Source organism: Acomys minous (genome assembly GCF_964271855.1).
Source record: "Acomys minous genome assembly, chromosome: 2".
NCBI lineage: Eukaryota > Metazoa > Chordata > Mammalia > Rodentia > Muridae > Acomys > Acomys minous.
In genome coordinates this window covers 52,652,036-52,669,164 of record NC_140484.1, presented here as the reverse complement: position 1 = coordinate 52,669,164, position 17,129 = coordinate 52,652,036, and the positions used below count along the sequence as shown (strand labels likewise).

The 17,129-nt window shown below is 43.5% G+C and overlaps 1 protein-coding gene across 2 annotated transcripts in view; it reads left to right on the top strand.

Annotated features, from left to right (window-relative positions):
• Positions 1-28: 28 nt before the first annotated feature.
• The window catches only part of PC (pyruvate carboxylase), a 106,653-nt gene continuing 89,552 nt past the window's right edge, over positions 29-17,129 (top strand). The window contains exons 1-2 of one of the 2 annotated variants that reach the window (XM_084773093.1): positions 29-140; positions 6,080-6,116. The gene's annotated coding sequence lies outside the window, so the exon portion shown is untranslated. The remainder of the gene's footprint in view (positions 141-6,079; positions 6,117-17,129) is intronic. The other variant, XM_084773095.1, reaches the window with a different exon arrangement.

The following is a 17,129-nucleotide window of genomic DNA, read 5'->3' as shown; positions in this document are numbered from 1 at the left end:
CTGTATCGACCAATAGGAAGTCTTATGGGCGGGGCCTGCGCCGCAGCAAGTTCGGTTGCGCGGAGACCGCAGCTGTTCCCTGTCAGTGGAGGCAGCGGCCGTCAGAGGCGGCGGCCACGGCTTGCGGCGGCTGGGCGGAGGTGAGTGTCCGCGGCGCTCCGCACCTTCCTCTTCCTGCCGCAGGTCGCTGTGGGTGGGAGTGCGCCGGCGCTGGGGACGCTTATGTAAGGGTCGCGCGCGCCGAGGCTCCGCGGGCTCCGCGAGTGACGGCTGGAGGAGACGGCTGCGGGCGGTGCACGACGCGACGCGACGTGCGCGGTCCCTCCCCCTCCTCAGGCACCGGGTCGGCACGGACCCGCCCCCTCCCTTGCTCCGGGAGCCCGGGAGCCCGCAGCTGCTGGAGCCCCCGGTCAGGCATAGGCGACTCGTCCCGCCCCCTTGGAGGCCCTCGTCGGTCTCAGTCCTGGGGGTGGGGTGGGGGTTGCGCGCATTTTCCAGATAGAGAAACTGATGCTCCAAGCCTGAAAGTGCCTCCTGCCTCGCGCCAGCTTCCTGAGGGCTCGAACTCCAGTCTGTCAGAATGGGCGCTCTAGTAGTCCCTGTCTTACTGGATATGAAATCCATGCCCGGAGCTTAAGAGAGACTGTTCCTTGTTCCAGGTATCTGCACCACGTCTCTCGGGAAGCTACGAGGGGGCCCTTGGGGTCCACTTCGGTTTAGGTGTGAAAAGACTTCTGAGGCTCCCAAGATGCACTGATCTGCCCAAAGCCCCTCGGGAGGTGTACCTGGGCACAGCCCGTTATTTTTTATAGTTTATAAGAGCTTATGATGCCAGGCAGTGGTGGCACAAGCCTTTAATCCCAGCTCTCGGGAGGCAGAGGCAGGCGTCTCTCTGTGAGAACGAGGCCAGCCTGGTCTACAAAGCGAGTCCAGGACAGCCAAGGCTACACAGAGAAACCCTGTCTCAAAAAACAAAACAAAAAAGAAAAGAAAGAAAAAAGGTTGATGATATGTGTTTGTAAAGTGCTCTCCTGGCGTGCAATCGAGAAGCTCTGGCTTTGAGGACTGATGCCTACAGGTTCCTTCCAGAGTGACTAGCCCTGCGTACTTTGAGTGAGGGCTTTTACCTTTTTGTAGGGCTCTTTCCTCATCTCACGAGCTTTAGTCAAGCAAGATTTCTAGGTCTTTGGCTGCTTTAAAAATCTTAAAAATCGGGCCGGGTGTGGTGGAGCACGCCTTTAATCCCAGCACTTGGGAGGCAGAGGCTGGTGGATCGCTGTGAGTTCGAGGCCAGCCTGGTCTACGAAGTGAGTCCAGGACAGCCAAGGCTACACAGAGAGACCCTGTCTCGAAAAACAAAAACAAAAAAAAAAAAAAAAAAAAAAAAATCTTAAAAATCGGAAGGTCTCTTAATTTTTGAAAAGAAGTCAGCTAGGGCTATTTACTCCCATCCTCCAACTGAGAAAACTAAAGTTTAAAGAACCTACTAGACAGACTGACAGTTAGAGCCGGGAGTGGAGTCTTTGCCCTCTGTCGTGTTCCCTCACCTACTGCCTCCAGCAATCCTGGCTAGCCTCCTGCATGTCACCCTTTCCCTGTATATGATGCAAATGCTCATGCTGGGGGTGGACAAGCTCAGCCTTCTACCCACTTGCAGCTAAAGCTTGTTTGCCTGTTCTTCACTGTTAACTCTCAAACTCTTTTCTTAATTTTTGAGACAAGATCTTGCAATGTAGCCCAGGATTTTTTTTTTTTTAAACTCTTGATCCTCTTACCTGTTCCTCCCAAGTGCTGAGGTTACAACCACATACCAGCAGTTATAGACAGGGTTTGTCTGTGTAATAGCCCTGCCTGTCCTTGACTGATTTGTAGACCAGACTGGTCTTGAATTTACAGAGATCCACTTGCTTCTTCCTCCCAAGTGCTGGAATTAAAGGTGTGTTCTACAACCCTGTGAATCCTTTTTTGTTTTTGTTTTTGTTTTTTTTAAAAAATATTTATTTATTATGTATACAGTGTTCCTGCCTGCATGTACACCCACAGGCCAGAAGAGGGCATTACATCACATTATAGATGGTTGTGGACCACCATGTGGTTGCTGGGAATTGAACTCAGGACCTTTGGAAGAGCAGGTGGTGCTCTTAACCACTGAACCATCTCTCCAACCCCCTGTTTGTTTGTTTTTTGAAGCAGGGTTTCTTTGTGTAGCCCTGATTGTCCTGAAACTCACTCTGTAGACCAGGCTAGCTTTGAACTCAGAGGCCGTTTGTCTCTGCTTCCTGAGTGCTGGGATTAATGGCATTCCACACCCTATCTCAATGGATACATATTACAAAATCGTCCAGCATGGAAAGCTCTGGGAACATTGTAGAAGAGGGGCTGGAAAGATTGTAAAGGCCAGAGGATCAGGGAGTTTGTTGTGAGAGTGTGTCTCCTAATAACTAATGTCAGAACCTATACCCTTGAAATCTCACCAACATGGCTGTCCAAATGTGAATTGAACAAGGGTGATACCAATGGGGGTAAAGGAACACACAAAGCCTTCACCCTACACAAAGAGCTACAGGCCACTTAGGAAAGCAGGGAATGGGAGAAGTGGCCCTCCCCAGGGAATCGCACACCAGTTGGTTTTACAGTGCCAAATGACCAGCCTTGAAAACATACATACAAGTAACATAATGTGAATGAAGTAGTTTATATTAGTGATATGTATGTGTTAACATATACGTATATAAATGCAATAACAGTTAATGAAAGGGGCCTGGGATCAGGCTGTTAAGTGATTAAATATATTAAAAAAAAAAAAAGAAAAAAAAACAGTTAATGAAAAAAGATGCCATGAATTTGAAGAAGAGTTGGGAAGGGCATATGGAAAGATTTGGAGGGAGGATGTGAAAGGGAGAAATATAATCTCAAAAAAAAAAAAAAAAGCATTGCTCTTCTAGGAAGAAAAACAAAACAAAACAAAAGAAAAAAGGTATGTGACACTGTGCAGAGTTTTGTTTTGTTTTTTCGAGACAGGATTTCTCTGTGTAGCCTTGGCTGTCCTGGACTTGCTTTGTAGACCAGGCTGGCCTTGAACTCATAGCAATCTGCCTGCCTCTGCCTCCCAAGTGCTGGGATTAAAGGTGTGCACCCCCACCCCCACCCCCACCAGCACCACCACCATCTCCACCCCCACCCTGGTGAGTTTTGGGTTTTTTTAAGGTTATTTTTTATGTAACTGAGGCTGGCCTTGAAACTCTCCTGACCCGCCTGCCTTTACTTGCCAAGTGCCTATATTATAGGTGCACATCCAGTTCCTCCTTGCTTTTTTCTTACAGTACCCCAGATTCTGTGTTGGGAGCATGTCCTCCCAAATTCCACATTCTCACTGCTTGTGTCCTCACAGTCCTGGGAACAAGAAAGTGCTTACTAAATGTTTTCTATAAATTGGGATGGCTCATGGTGAAAACTAATGAGCATAGTAGGGCAGAAGTTGGAGAAGATAGAAAGAAGTCAGTTTGGGGCAATGGCAGTGGTCAGAATCACTAGGAGGAAGTCAGTAGATTTGGGAGGGAGTCCCATCTCTCTGCAACACTCCTGTCTGAGCCATATGCCTCATTTGGCTCCCTGTATTTCTGGAAAATTCTTGTGGGCCTTCTCTTTTGTGCTCATGGTAGCATCTTACCTCTTTTGAATGGGCCCTGGTTTTGTGTTCTAGAAGTGCCTGGCTGCTCCTACGTTAGTGTTAAGCTGTGTAGTGAGATAGAACTAGTGTCTGAGACTGAAGCACAGGCTGCTCCTGAGGGTTAGAGGCAGTTGTGGGAGAAATTGCCTTCGGCTGAATTTTTGACCTGAGGCATCCTGTGCAGAACGGGAGCCTTTTACCTGCTCACTCACTGGGACCTCACCCTAGCCTGTGGCTACCTGCCGGGAAGGAGGACCTGCAAGAGAAAGATGGGAAGTTGGCAAATGCGAAGTCAAATGGCTGGACATGATGGTTTGTGCCTGCAGTCCCAGCACTCAGGAGATGAGGCAGGAGGGTTGAAAATTCAAGGCCAGCCTGTCACATAGTGAGTTCCAGGCCAGTCTCAGTTATATAGTGAGACCCTGTTTCCTCCTTGTACTCCTCAACAAAACAGGACTCTGATGCTGTCTTACACTTGACCTCGTGACTTCAAGGTCACTTCTTCAGGGGTCTATGAGACACTTCAGTTTTCCTCAAGAGCTTTTTAGTTTCCATTCTCTGGTCTTATTTCTAGTGCTTTTGTTTTATTCAGGGCCTTCCCTCTTGTTCTGTCAAAATTAAACTACTCTTCAAGACTATGGGCTTTCCTGAATTAAGCTTGCCAAACCTACAGTTGGATATGGCTCTATTTTAATATGATGATGATGTTATTAGTTATAAAAGCCAACATGCATATAGTGTGTGTGTACTGCCATTCTTTGATAGGGATGTTACGTACAGAGAGATGACATAATTCATTCAAAGTCATTCAAGTAGGAATGTCATGGCTGGAACTAGCCCTGGGCTCAGGTCCCACTGCCTACATCTCATGTTTCATCTCACTTTTGCCTCCTAAAGTTAGTCTGTAACAGCTTATTGGCACTTTTGGGGCAGAGTGTGTGCCTTTTGGCATGGATCTCTAGGCAAGGCAAAACTCAGTATATGTTTTATTGAATCAAATGACTCAAACGTTCTATTTAATTTTGACATAATCTATCATGGCAACTGGTTTTCTGTGGATAAGTGGGCTTGCTGGTCTGTCTCCCATTTTGCTGTTTATTGACCAGTGGCCCGAGCAGCCCACAAGTAGCATTTGGAAAAGAACTCCACAGAGTCTCCAATGTGGCTGTACACTCCCTTGAGTTCCTGGGGTGGGGATGCTTAAACAGTGGGGGGTGTGCTCTTAGGTATGGCAAGGTGGGACCTCAGCAAGAGAAGATAAGAGGAAAATGTGTGTGTGTGTGTGTGTGTGTGTGTGTGTCTGAGGGTAGGGGAGGTGGGGTGGTAGATGATGCATGGCTGGTCACGTAGGCCTGTGTTTCATTAGTGTCAAGTTGCACAGTGAGATAGGCCAGCATCTGAGAATCAGGAGTGCAGGTAGCACTTAAGGATTAGATGCAGCTGCCTGGAGAAAGTGCATCTGGAGCTGGATGGAGGGGGCAGGAAAGAAAAAGCTCTTGCAGGAAACAGAAACTGTGTGAGTTTTTGTTTTTTCATAGTGGTTCAAACAGAAGGATTTTACTTAAATGCTTATTGCATGTTGGCCCTCATCAGAGCATGCCTTTTTCCTCTTTTAGTGGTGGGGATTGCTCGATCCTAGGGTCCCCTGCATATTAGGTAAGTGCTGTATCACTGAGCTACATCTTAGCCTTGTTTATTTTGTTTTGTTTTGTTTTGGTTTGGTTTTTTTGAGACAGGGTTTCTCTGTGTATCTTTGACTATCCTGGACTCACTTTGTAGACCAGGCTGGCCTTGAACTCACAGCGATTCGCCTGCCTCTGCCTCCCGAGTGCTGGGATTAAAGGCGTGTGCCACCACCGTCCGGCCCTAGCCTTGTTTATATATTTTTAAATTTTATGTGTATGGGTGTTTTGCCTGCATGCATGGATGTATGTATGTGTACTGTATGCATGCTTAGTACCCATTCATCCCTCAGTACTGGAGTTACACAAGGCTGTGAGCTGTGTTCGTGGGAACTGACCCTGGGCCCTCTGCAAGAACAAGTGCTTTTTACCACTGAGCTGTGTCTCCAGCCTCCTTTTTACTTTCTATTTGGAGATAGGGGCTTTGAGTCTGTGACTCTTCTCTCTCAGGGCAGGCCTATGTATCATTCCAGCTACTTGGGAGTCTGAGGCAGAAAGATCACAGGTTCAAATCCCCTGTCTCTCATATCAGGGATTGCTATTGCCCTGCATTTTATAGATGACTGGGTACAGAGCAGTAAGGTGTGGGGAGCAGGCAGCAGGGGTACCTGGTGGCCCTTAATGGAACAAGCAGTTCTGTGGCCTTCCAGTGTCCCTGACATTCCTGGGTTCTCTGGGGAGTGTCTGGAGAAATGAGGATAACACTTTTTTTTTTCTTTTACTTCAGCTAGCATTTGCCATCTGGAGAGCTGACAACACTAAGGGTGAGTTCTGAGCCTGAGCCCAGGCCATCATTGGGTCGCATGGGAGTTTGTTAAGATACTGTAGTCCTAGTACACACATGCCATCTTTTAGTACAAAAGACTCTTGGCTTTTGGAAAATCTCCACTTATTCTTGATCTCTGTATTTTTCTGGGTTTTCACAGGAAGGTGACATCTGGTTCCCTACAAACTCCAGTTGGCAGCTGGCCAGCTGCAGCAGGAGGCCCTTTTTCTGGAAGGGTGTGGCTTGGGAAGCTAGGCAGAGTGTAGGGGGTGGTGCTGACCTACAGGAAGAACCCCTTCTGTGCAGCCTTTGAGAAGACCCCATATTCAGAGACAGGCATCTGGCTGCGGCACTCATCTGTTAAGAGCACTGGCTGCTGACTGAGCCTGGAGATATATGCAGCGGCTACGTGAGAAGTGTCTTTGTTAGCTAATGGTAAAAATCTCTTGACCACGTTTCTTATGTCTAGCAGTCACAGGACAGGGAGTAAAGTTAGAATTGACCCTTTTCCTCCCTACCTAGTATTCAGCAGTGCTGTCCTCTAAAACCTGCAACTTTTGTTTTGTTTTGAGACAGGATTTCTTTGTGTAGCCTTGGCTGTCCTGGACTTGCTTTGTAGACCAGCCTGTCCTCAAACTCAGTGATCCACCTGCTGGGATTAATGATGTGGGCCACTACACCTGGCAAAACCTGCAACTTTTGTTTGCTTGTTTTGTTTTGTTTGTTGAGGCAAGGTTTCTCTGTGTAGCCCTGGTAGTCTGGAATTAGCTCTGTAGACCAGGCTAGCTTTGAACTCAGTTTCTCTTGTCTCTACCTCCTGAGTAAAGGCATGTACTGCCATGCCCAGCAAACCTGCCACTTTTTTTTTTTTTTTTGCGAGACAGGGTTTCTCTGTGTAGCCCTAGCTGTCCTGGACTTACTTTGTAGACCAGGCTGGCCTCGAACTCATGAAGATCCACCTGCCTCTGCCTTGAGTGCTGGGACTAAAGATGTGTGCCACCACCGCCCAGCAAACCTGCCACTCTTAAAGCTTCTCCCTTGGAGCTTCTCTAGGTTGCATGTGCATCTGCTCAGCCTGAACTCTCATGCACTGGTTTGGGCCCCATATCCTTGTGCAGTCCAGTCTTGCTCTGGTTTGCAAGAAGAATACTCTTTCCCTCCCTCTGAGCTGCTCTCTCTGTTTCACAGCTAGGGACCCCAGGGACTTTGCTGTTCAGCTTTTCCAGAGCTCATGTTTATTCTCGCCTAGAGATTCCTTTGTACTGGGATTTTTCTTCGTTTCTACCAATTATGCAAAGAATTTTCTCAAGGTGCCCTTCTTGACCCATGAATGGAGTCTCTTCCTCGCTTTCTTATTTGTATGTGTGTTTTGCCTTTGCACCACATGCATGCAGTACCTGAGGAGGCCAGAAGAAGGTGCCATATCAGTCAGTGATGGGAACTAAACCCATGTCCTCTGGAAGAGCAGCCAGTGCTCTTAGCTGCTGCTCTAGCCTGGAGTTGATCACTTTTGAGATCTTCCACATTGCTCTTGTCCTAGGCCTTGGGTCAGTAGAGGGTGTTGGTTTTTGTTTTGTTTGTTTGTTTGTTTTGTTTTGTTTTCTGTGTTCTGGCTTAGGATTTCTTTTCTTTTTCTTTTTTTAATTTCCTTTTTTTTTTTTAACATATACATGTATATTATTATACATAGCTACAATATATTACCTATAGCAAGAAGAACCATGACACAATCAGGAATTATATAAATGTTACATTCTTAGTGTTTTGGCTATTTGTATTTGACAGCCTTGAAGAAGACAACTTTCCTATCTTGGTGCGTCTAAATTTCTGAATGTAAATCAATCTCCATCACATATTGTCATTATCAACTTAGAACACCTATCTAGACCTAAAAACATTTTAACCCCTAAACAACTAAGTAGAGGGTGTTTTTAACTTTACCACAGTCTCCTTAGAAAGTTCATGGTTGATGGGTACCTTTTGGAAACGGTCCATTCTGTTGATATGTGACACTCTGTACCATGCTTTCCACCACTCTTTTCTTTGCTGGCTCTATACATTAATTTTTAGTGTGGGGCCTGGCCAGTATAGAAGAAAATGAGGCCCAGAGAAGGTTCATGAGCAGAATCCAGGCAGCTGATGCTGGTTTTTTTTTTTTTTTTTTTTTTTTAAGGCTGTCATCTTTTACAGATGACAAGTTAGAAGAGAAAGTTAGTCACCAAGAAGGGGCTGCTCCCAGGCCGTTTGGCTTGTCAGAGCTTGTCTGTACATTATTTCCCCTGCTACTTCCCCAGAGCTTGTCTTAGTGACGGTAACCAAGACTGTCATCTTAGCTGGGGCCTCCCTGCTCGCTCTGTAGCTTTCTCCTGGGGATTTCAGAGGGAAGTGCGTGTGTGAGCTGTTGTTGTGAGGTATCCCACCAGAAGACAGAACTCAGGTTTCCCAACCCACTCAGCTGGCAGCTTGCATGTTACCAGGGCTGGGGGCTAGGCCTGGGGTATGGCAAGGCTGCTAGAAATATATTGCTCTAGCTGTGTGAGTTTGGGCTAGGTCAGACTCCTCTCCTGACTTGCAGCATGACATCCCAAGCTGAGGAAGCAGGGAAAATTCCATGAGCTGGCTTTGCTGAGTCATGCTTATGTCTCCTTTTTCCTGTGTGTCACTAGTCAGTTAACTGTAAGAATATCAAGCCATCACTTATATCTGCACTTGCTTTATACTTCTGTCCATTGGTACAAAATTTATTAATAATAAACCACTAAAATAATATAGTATTCTTTTCATGCATAAGAGAACTGAGACTCTGGCCGCTTCAGTGACTGGGTGAATTTCCTTGACAGGTGAGTGGCATATTTGGGTGAGGTTTTGGGTGCCACACCCTGGCCTGACCCATGGAGCTTTAAGAAATTCATAGTGGCTTTGGTTGAATATTTTTTTTTGTTGTTTTTAACAACCTATTTATTTATTATGCATACAAAGTTCTGCCTGCATGTGTACCTGCCTGCTGGAAGAGAGCATCAGATCTCATTATAGACGGTTTTGAACCACCATGTGGTTGCTGGGAATTGAACTCAGCACCTTTGGAAGAGTATTCAGTGCTCTTAACCTCTGAGCCATCTTTCCAGCCCTGTTGTTGTTTCTTAAGACATGTTTTTTTTGCCGGGCGTGGTGGCGCATGCCTTTAATCCCAGCACTCGGGAGGCAGAGGCAAGCGGATCGCTGTGAGTTCGAGGCCAGCCTGGTCTACAAAGTGAGTCCAGGATGGCCAAGGCTACATAGAGAAACCCTATCTCGAAAAACCAAAAAAAAAAAAAAAAAAAAAAAAAAAGACATGTTTTTTTTAATCCCAGCACTTGGGAGGTAGAGGCAGGCGGACCGCTGTGAGTTCGAGGCCAGCCTGGTCTACAAAGTGAGTCCAGGACAGCCAAGGCTACACAGAGAAACCCTGTCTTAAAAAACAAAAACAAAAACAAAAACAAAACAAGTCAAAAAAAAGACATGGTTTTGAGGTGGAGCCTAGGTTGACCTCAGACTCACAGAGCTCTGTCTGCTCTACCTTCTGAGTTCTGGGATTAAAGGTGGGCAGTATCATACCAAACTGAAAAGTGTGAGTTTTGAGTTGTTAAAATTGAAAAAAAAATCTAGCTCTTCCTTTTAAGAACTTTAAAACATTTAAAAATTTTTTTTTATTTTATGTGCATTGGTGTTTTACCTGCATGTGTGTCTGGGGGAGGGTGTTGGATCCCTGGAACTGGAGTTGCAGACAGTGGTGAGCTGCTATGTGGGGGTATTGGGAATTGAACCCAGGTCCTCTGAAAGAGCAGTCAGTGCACCAAGTCATCTCTTTAGCCCCCCACCCCTTTTTCTTTTGGTTTTCTCTGTGTAGCCCTGGCTGTCCTAGACTTGCTTTGTAGACCAGTCTGGCCTCGAACTCACAGCAATCTGCTTCTGACTCCTGAGTACTGAGATTAAAGGCTTGCACCACCATGCCCAGCTTTTCAGCCCCACCCCCTTAAGGACTTTTAAGTTTAATTCTTTAAGAGTAACCTTTGAAATTTTCCATTCTATTTATGATTTTAGAAAAAAAATTAACAATCACTTTGAAGGGCCTTTTTATTAATGTTGGTCTCTTTGAATACTTCATTAAATTCATTTAAAAGTTTTAAATTGAATTTATAAATTATAGTCACCTTCCCTTATTATTTTATTATTTCTTGCAATTGTCTGATTAAAAGTCCCTTAATATTTTAATTATTCTTATAAATCTAATAAATTAAGCCAACTCTTAAATTTTCTTAAACATTCCTGTTATATTATTTATTTTATTTTATTTTATTTTTTGTGACAGTGTTTTGCTCTGCTGCCTGGAACTTATTATGTAGCCTAAGCTAGCCTTGACTTGCAGTAATCCTTAGGAGTGTTAGAATTTACAAGCGTGAACTACCATGGCCAACACTGTCCTGGCTTATTTAAGATTTATTTTAATTAGAGAGAGAGAGAGAGAGAGAGAGAGAGAGAGAGAGAGAGAGAGAAAGAGAGAGAGAGAGAGTGTGTGTGTGTGTGTGTGTGTGTGTGTGTGTGTGTGTGAGTGAAGGTACACAAGTAGGCCAGAGGTGCCAGGTCACCCTGGAGCTGGAGCTCCTGGTAGTTGTGGGCACCTGACATGGTGTTGGGAACCAATTAGGTCTTCTGGAAAGAGCAATGCTCTTAACCATTGGAATATCTCTCTGTCTTTCCCACCCCAAGAAACCACGAGGCTGCTTTTCATTCCTGGAGACTGGTTTGCATATTTCTGGAATTTTTCATATGTAGACTGATGCAGCATCACTTGTACTTTGTCTGCCTTCTTTCACTTAGTATAGTCATTTTAAGACACATCTGTGTTGTGGCATGTACCAATCATTCATTCATGTCTTTTTTTTTTTTTTTTTTTGGTTTTTCGAGACAGAGTCTCTCTGTAGCCTTGGCTGTCCTGGACTTGCTTTGTAGACCAGGTTAACCTTGAACTCACAGTGATCTGCCTGCTTCTGCCTCCCGAGTGCTGGGATTACAGGCGTGTGCCACCACACCTGGCCTTTCATTTCTATGACATGGACATCACACAATTTATCCCCTTTACTTATTGTTGGTCATCTCAGTCACTTCTAGTTTTTGGCCGTTATAAATAAAGCTGTGTGACCCTTGGTATATAAGTCTTTGATTTGGCAAGTGCTGTACTGGTAACCTATGCCCCCCAGCTCTAAAAGTTGAATTTTACTGGTGTGTGTGTGTGAGAGTGTGTTGTGTATTCTGGTCAAGCACTCTACATACCCATGCCTGTGTTCAAGGTTTCTTTTATTGTTGGCTTTTTGAGACACGATTTCTCTGTGTAGCCTTGGCTATCCTGAAACTCGATCTGCCTGGCTCTGCCTCCTGAGAGCTGGGATTAAAGGTGTATGCCACTACCACCTGGCTTTTATTTAATTTTTTTTATGGATGTGCATTCCTTTGCTTAGGGGTGGTGTGGTTGGATTACAGGTATCTGTTAAATTCTTCCAAAGTAGTTATTGTTTTATATTTCCACCAGTAATAGAGAATTTCAGTCACTTTCTGCCCTCCCCAGCATTAGAAATCATCAATCTTTACCATTTTTGCCATTTAAGTGTATACAATGGCATTTCATTGCGGTTTCAGTTTAGATTTCCCTAATGACTAACATGATGTAGACCGTTTTAGTGTGTGCATGCGCTTGCATGCCATGTGTGTGGTCTGTCTTTCTCTCTTTAAGATAGTGTCTCACAGCATAGCTCAGGCTATGTATCCCAGGCTGGCTTTGAACTTGTAAACTTTTTTTTTTTGAGACAGGGTTTTTCTATGTAGCCTTGGCTGTCCTGGACTTTGTAGACCAGGCTGGCCTGGAACTCAGAGATCTGCCTGCCTTTGCCTCCCGAGTGCTAAGATTAAAGGTACGTTTCACCATTGTGCAGCTGCAAGATTTCTTAATATAAAATTAGTAATACTCTGGCTTTAACTTTTTTTCAGCACTTATGCACTTAATCCTTTATCTTTCTGTAATCCATAAACTCCTGAATGTGAATTCAAGGCCAGCCTGGTCTCCAGAGCCAGCCCAGGATAGCCAGGGCTGTCTAGAGAAAAAAAAAACTTGTCTAGAAAAAAGAAAAACTAAAACAAAAAACCAAAAACCTAAACCAAACAAACAAACAAAAAACAGAAGCTCCTGAATAAGGAAATAATTATGAGACTCATATTGCTTTCCTACGAAACTTTTGGTATTTTCCTTAAAACTGGATGTTTTCCTCATAATTTAGGGACCCTTGGACCAGATGAAATTAGCTCTTAGCTTTTGAATCTGGCTGTGAAGCAGATCCATGATTTGGTGGCATTTTGCGTCCAGTTAGGGTGATCCTTCATCCCTCGGGCCCTGGATAAACACACTATTGATTAATTTCCTCTCCTGTAACTCCAATTCTCTATCGGATGCTGAAACTGTCCACCGGATTTGATTCATATGCTTATGGCTTCAATCCTAAAATATAAGTAGAACTTAAAAACAAAGTAAGTACAACTTGGATTCTTTGTAGCTGTCAAGATTTTGTCTGACCAATGACCAATTGCAAAATTCATGCCAGTGACTCATCAGGCCTGGAATTTGGGTCCTGGTCTTCCAAGTCTAGGCCTGGTATTCCACTCACTGTTCCGTACATTTTCCCCCAAAACAAATAAAGTATGGAAAGTGTTCTTACTTTTTGGTTAGTCAGGCTTAGTTACCTAGATGTCCTGGCAACTGGAATCAATGCTGCCTTCAGTTCCTCCCTCTGATAACTTGGCCTCTCCCTGACCTGCTAGTGGAGATTTACCAGCCTTTTTGAAGGGGCCATTGCCATCACATTCTCATAAGAGATTGGATCTGAGATGGTTAGCAGATGTGGAATTCTTGTCTCGGTTCTTGAGTTGGTCCCAGTGGGGGTGAGAGTGGACTTGCCTGAGAATTAGTTTTGCAGTTGCATCTCTCGATATCTGGTGCTTATGTGACCTGGATAAGTATGGATGGCTCCTGAATTTTCAAGAAAAAGACCTTTGAGTTGGGGAGAAACTGGCAGGATTGCATTTTAGATTCTTCCTCAGCAGAGTTCTCCCACCATAATTGTTCTTAATAGTTTTTAAATAATTATCTATATATAGGTATTTTACTTGCCTATATATATCTGTATACCACTCACATGCTGGATGCCCGAGGAGCTTCCAACTTTCCTGGACACACACATACAAATCATTCATACACATAAAATAAACCCCCCAAAATAATTTTCAGGTGACATTTTGCCTGTTTTCCTTGTAAGAGTCTTATGGTTTTAAGTCTTGCATTTAGGTCATAGATTTTTGAATTACTTTTCTTATTCAAAGTTTTGTTTTTGACTGTTTCCGTTATATGTGGCTAACCTGTTTCTAAAAAACATTAAATGTAAAATTCCATAAATAATTAATAAGTTATAAGTTACTTACTGTTATAAGTAGCCTGATGAAATCTCTTGGTATCCTGCTCCTTACCTAGGACACAAATTACCCCTTTGCTCAGAAAATCCACACTATTTAGGAAACCCAGCTTTCAGCTACCTCATGGTACTCTTGGTCGTGAGACCAGCTGTGTTAGAGTATAGAGCCTGAGCAAGTGATTTGCCAAACCCTTGGGTAGAGGCCTAACATAATGCCACCATGCCTGTGCTGTCTGTGCTGTCATGTAGACATTGTGTGATCTCATATTAGCACAAGAAAAGTGAGAACACGTCAGGTGTGATAGTTCACACTTTTAATCCTAGCTCTTGTGAGTCAGAGGCCAGCTCTCTACATTGAATTCCTGGCTAGCTAGAGTTACCTTAGCCCAAAGCCAAAGCCTGTTTTGGTTCTTAGCATCCAAATGGTTGCTAAGAATGTAACTCCAGTCCCTGAGGATCTGAAGCCCTCTTATGGCTTCTGCAGGCACTGTGCATACACAGTTGCACAAAAAAATACATTCAAAATGCCCATATTCATAAAAAGCCTGTAAAACCAAACAAAAAAGGTGAGCACAGTGTAAGTTAATAGAGATATTATTTTCATAGCAGTGTATTGTTCTAACTTCTATTTTACTAATTATTACTTTGAACCTTTTATAATGACTAACATATAAATTAAATTTTATTATAGGTGTCTGGATATAGAAAAAAGCAGTTCATGCAGGGTTCAGTATTATCAGAGGCTTCAGTCATGCACTGGGCCTCTTAGAATGTATCTCCATGGACAAGGAGGAACTATATAGTGTTAGGGCTGAACTTTACTGTATGACTACAAGAATTTTAAATATGGTCTCTCTGCAACTATAGTTCTATGTTCCTCCTTTAATTGATATAGGGATACTGTGATTTTGTTTGTTTTTTGAGATGGTCTCTCTGTGTTAGCCTTGGCCGTTCTGGACTCGCTTAGTAGACCAGGCTGGCCTCGAACTCACAGTGATCCATCTGCCTCTGCCTCCCGAATGCTAGGATTAAAGGTGTGTGCCATCATGCTGGGCTGGGATACTGTGATTTTAAAAAGTGTATGAGTAGGCATGTGTGGAAGGAGCAGGTATGGTGGTGCATGTCTTTAATACTACCACATGGTGGACAGAGGCATAGGCAGATTGGTCTCTCTCTGAGTTTGAGACCAGCCTGCTCTATGTAGTGAATTTTGTTGTCTTACCTGTTTTCTCTGAAAGCTTGTTCTGGAGGCTGATAACCCCCTTTCTAAATGCCACATGAGGTATTGATCTCTGAGGAATGACAGTGTAAGAATGGTGAATTTGGGGCTGGAGAGATGGCTCAGAGGTTAAGAGCACTGCATGCTCTACCAAATGTCCTGAGTTCAATTCCTAGCAACCACATGGTGGCTCACAGCCATCTATAATGATATCTGGTGCCCTCTTCAGGTGTACAGGTGTACATGCAGGCAGAACATTGTATGCATAATAAATAAATACATCTTTTTAAAAAAAGGTGAATTTGGTCAAAATCATTCTTTTCAGAACTCTAGAAATTAATTAGAAGTGTACAACAACTGAAATATACTTGTCCAGGAAAAATGACTGAAATGTATTTATGTTCCAACAAAAAATTGTAAGTCATTCACAAAAGAAAGAACTTATCAGTAGAAACTGTCCCCATGGAAGCCCACATAGTACATTCTCTAGAGCAGTGGTTCTCAGCTTTTCTAATGCTGTGACCTTTAGTACAGTTCCTCATGTTGTGGTGATACCCACCATAAAATTATTTCATTGCTAATTCATAACTAATTTTGCTACTGTTATGAATTGTAATATAAATATATAAAATTGTAATGTAAATATCTGATATGCAGGGTATTTGATATGGGACCTCCAAAGAGGTTGTGACCCACAGGTTGAGCCACTGCCTAGACAAAGTCTTAAATGCTCCATTTGAAAAAAATCTAAAGAACGAAAGGAAGCTGGGTATGGTGGCGCATGCCTTTAATCCCAGCACTCGGGAGGCAGAGGCAGGTAGATCGTTGTGAGTTCGAGACCAGCCTGGTAATAGTCTAAAGTGGTCAAACTCCTTTACATTTTTTGTGGTGCTATGACTTGAACCCCAAGGCCTTGTGTATGCCTATCAAGCCTTTTAGCACTGAGCTACATCCCTAGCTTTCTTTTTACTTTTTTTTTTTTTTTTTTTTTCGAGACAGGGTTTCTCTATGTAGCCCTGTCTGTCCTGAACTCACTTTGTCCCAGGCTGGCCTCAAACTCACAGAGATCCACCTGCCTCAAAGGCGTATGCTACCATGCCTGGCCCCCTACCACCTCTTTTTTTTTTTTTTTTTTTTGACACAGGGTGTGTGTTACTTGGGCTGGTCTCCAACTCAATATGTAACCTACTATGACCTTGAGGTTCTTTTGTTTTAAATTTTTATGTAAATGAGTGTTTTGCCTGCATATATGTTTGCATATCTTGTATGTGCAATGTCTATGGAAGCCAGAAGAGGGTATCATAACACCTGATGCATTACAGATGATTGTAAACTGCCATGTGAGTGCTGGGAACTGAACCCTGGTCCTTTGCAAGTTCATCAAGTATTCTTAACTGCTGAGCAGTCTCTCAATCCCAGCATTTAATTTTTGATCCTCCTGTTCACTACCATGCCCACTATATCTTTTCATTTTTTTATTTTGAGACAGGGAGGATCTTACTAATTTTCCTATGCTCATCTTGGACTCACTGTAAGTAATCCTTTTGCTTTTCCCTTCAAAATACTTCACTAACAGGTCTGGCTAGCAATTCATTCTTTACTCAAAAAAGGAGAGTAAATATAAGAATTTAACAATGACAGGCTCTCCCCTACCTGCCAGCCTTCAGGTTCAACCAGATAGATATTAGGATTTGATCTCCATGCTAATGCCCCAAAACACCCCCATGGAGCTGGCGATTTATGTGTTGGTACTGTTTTCTTTTTTGTATGATTTTATAGTTAATATTGTTTCATGAAGCAGATCTTGCTGGGCCTGGTAAATGCTGTAGTTCCTGCAGTTGTTGATAGACTCAGGTTTAGAGAGATTAAGTGACTCAGCTTTACTAGGAAGAAGCTCTCAGGGGACAAAATTTCAACAGTTAGCTTAAGACTCTTAATTGGCTTTGTTTTTGATTTAAGAATCAGGCCACACTTCATTCTACAAAATAAAATAAATGTTCCAATGAGCCAGACTGGGGGAAATTGGTTTTATAGACAGAAAAATGGCTGAAGACAGAAGAAACAAAAACCAAAAGGCAAATTGGTTATTTTCAGTTTTCTTTCTGAGGTGGGGCCTTTGGGACAGAACAATAGAAAAATAAATGATTGGTTACCATTAGACTCCTGAAGTTGAAGGCCAAGGGTGCCTCATTATCATACAGTTGAAGCTGGTCTGTTTGCAAAATTTGGCTGTTATCTCTAATCCTGATTGTCAGGTCCACGGCTTAGTTTTAGCTTAATGGAACCTCAGCATGAGTGA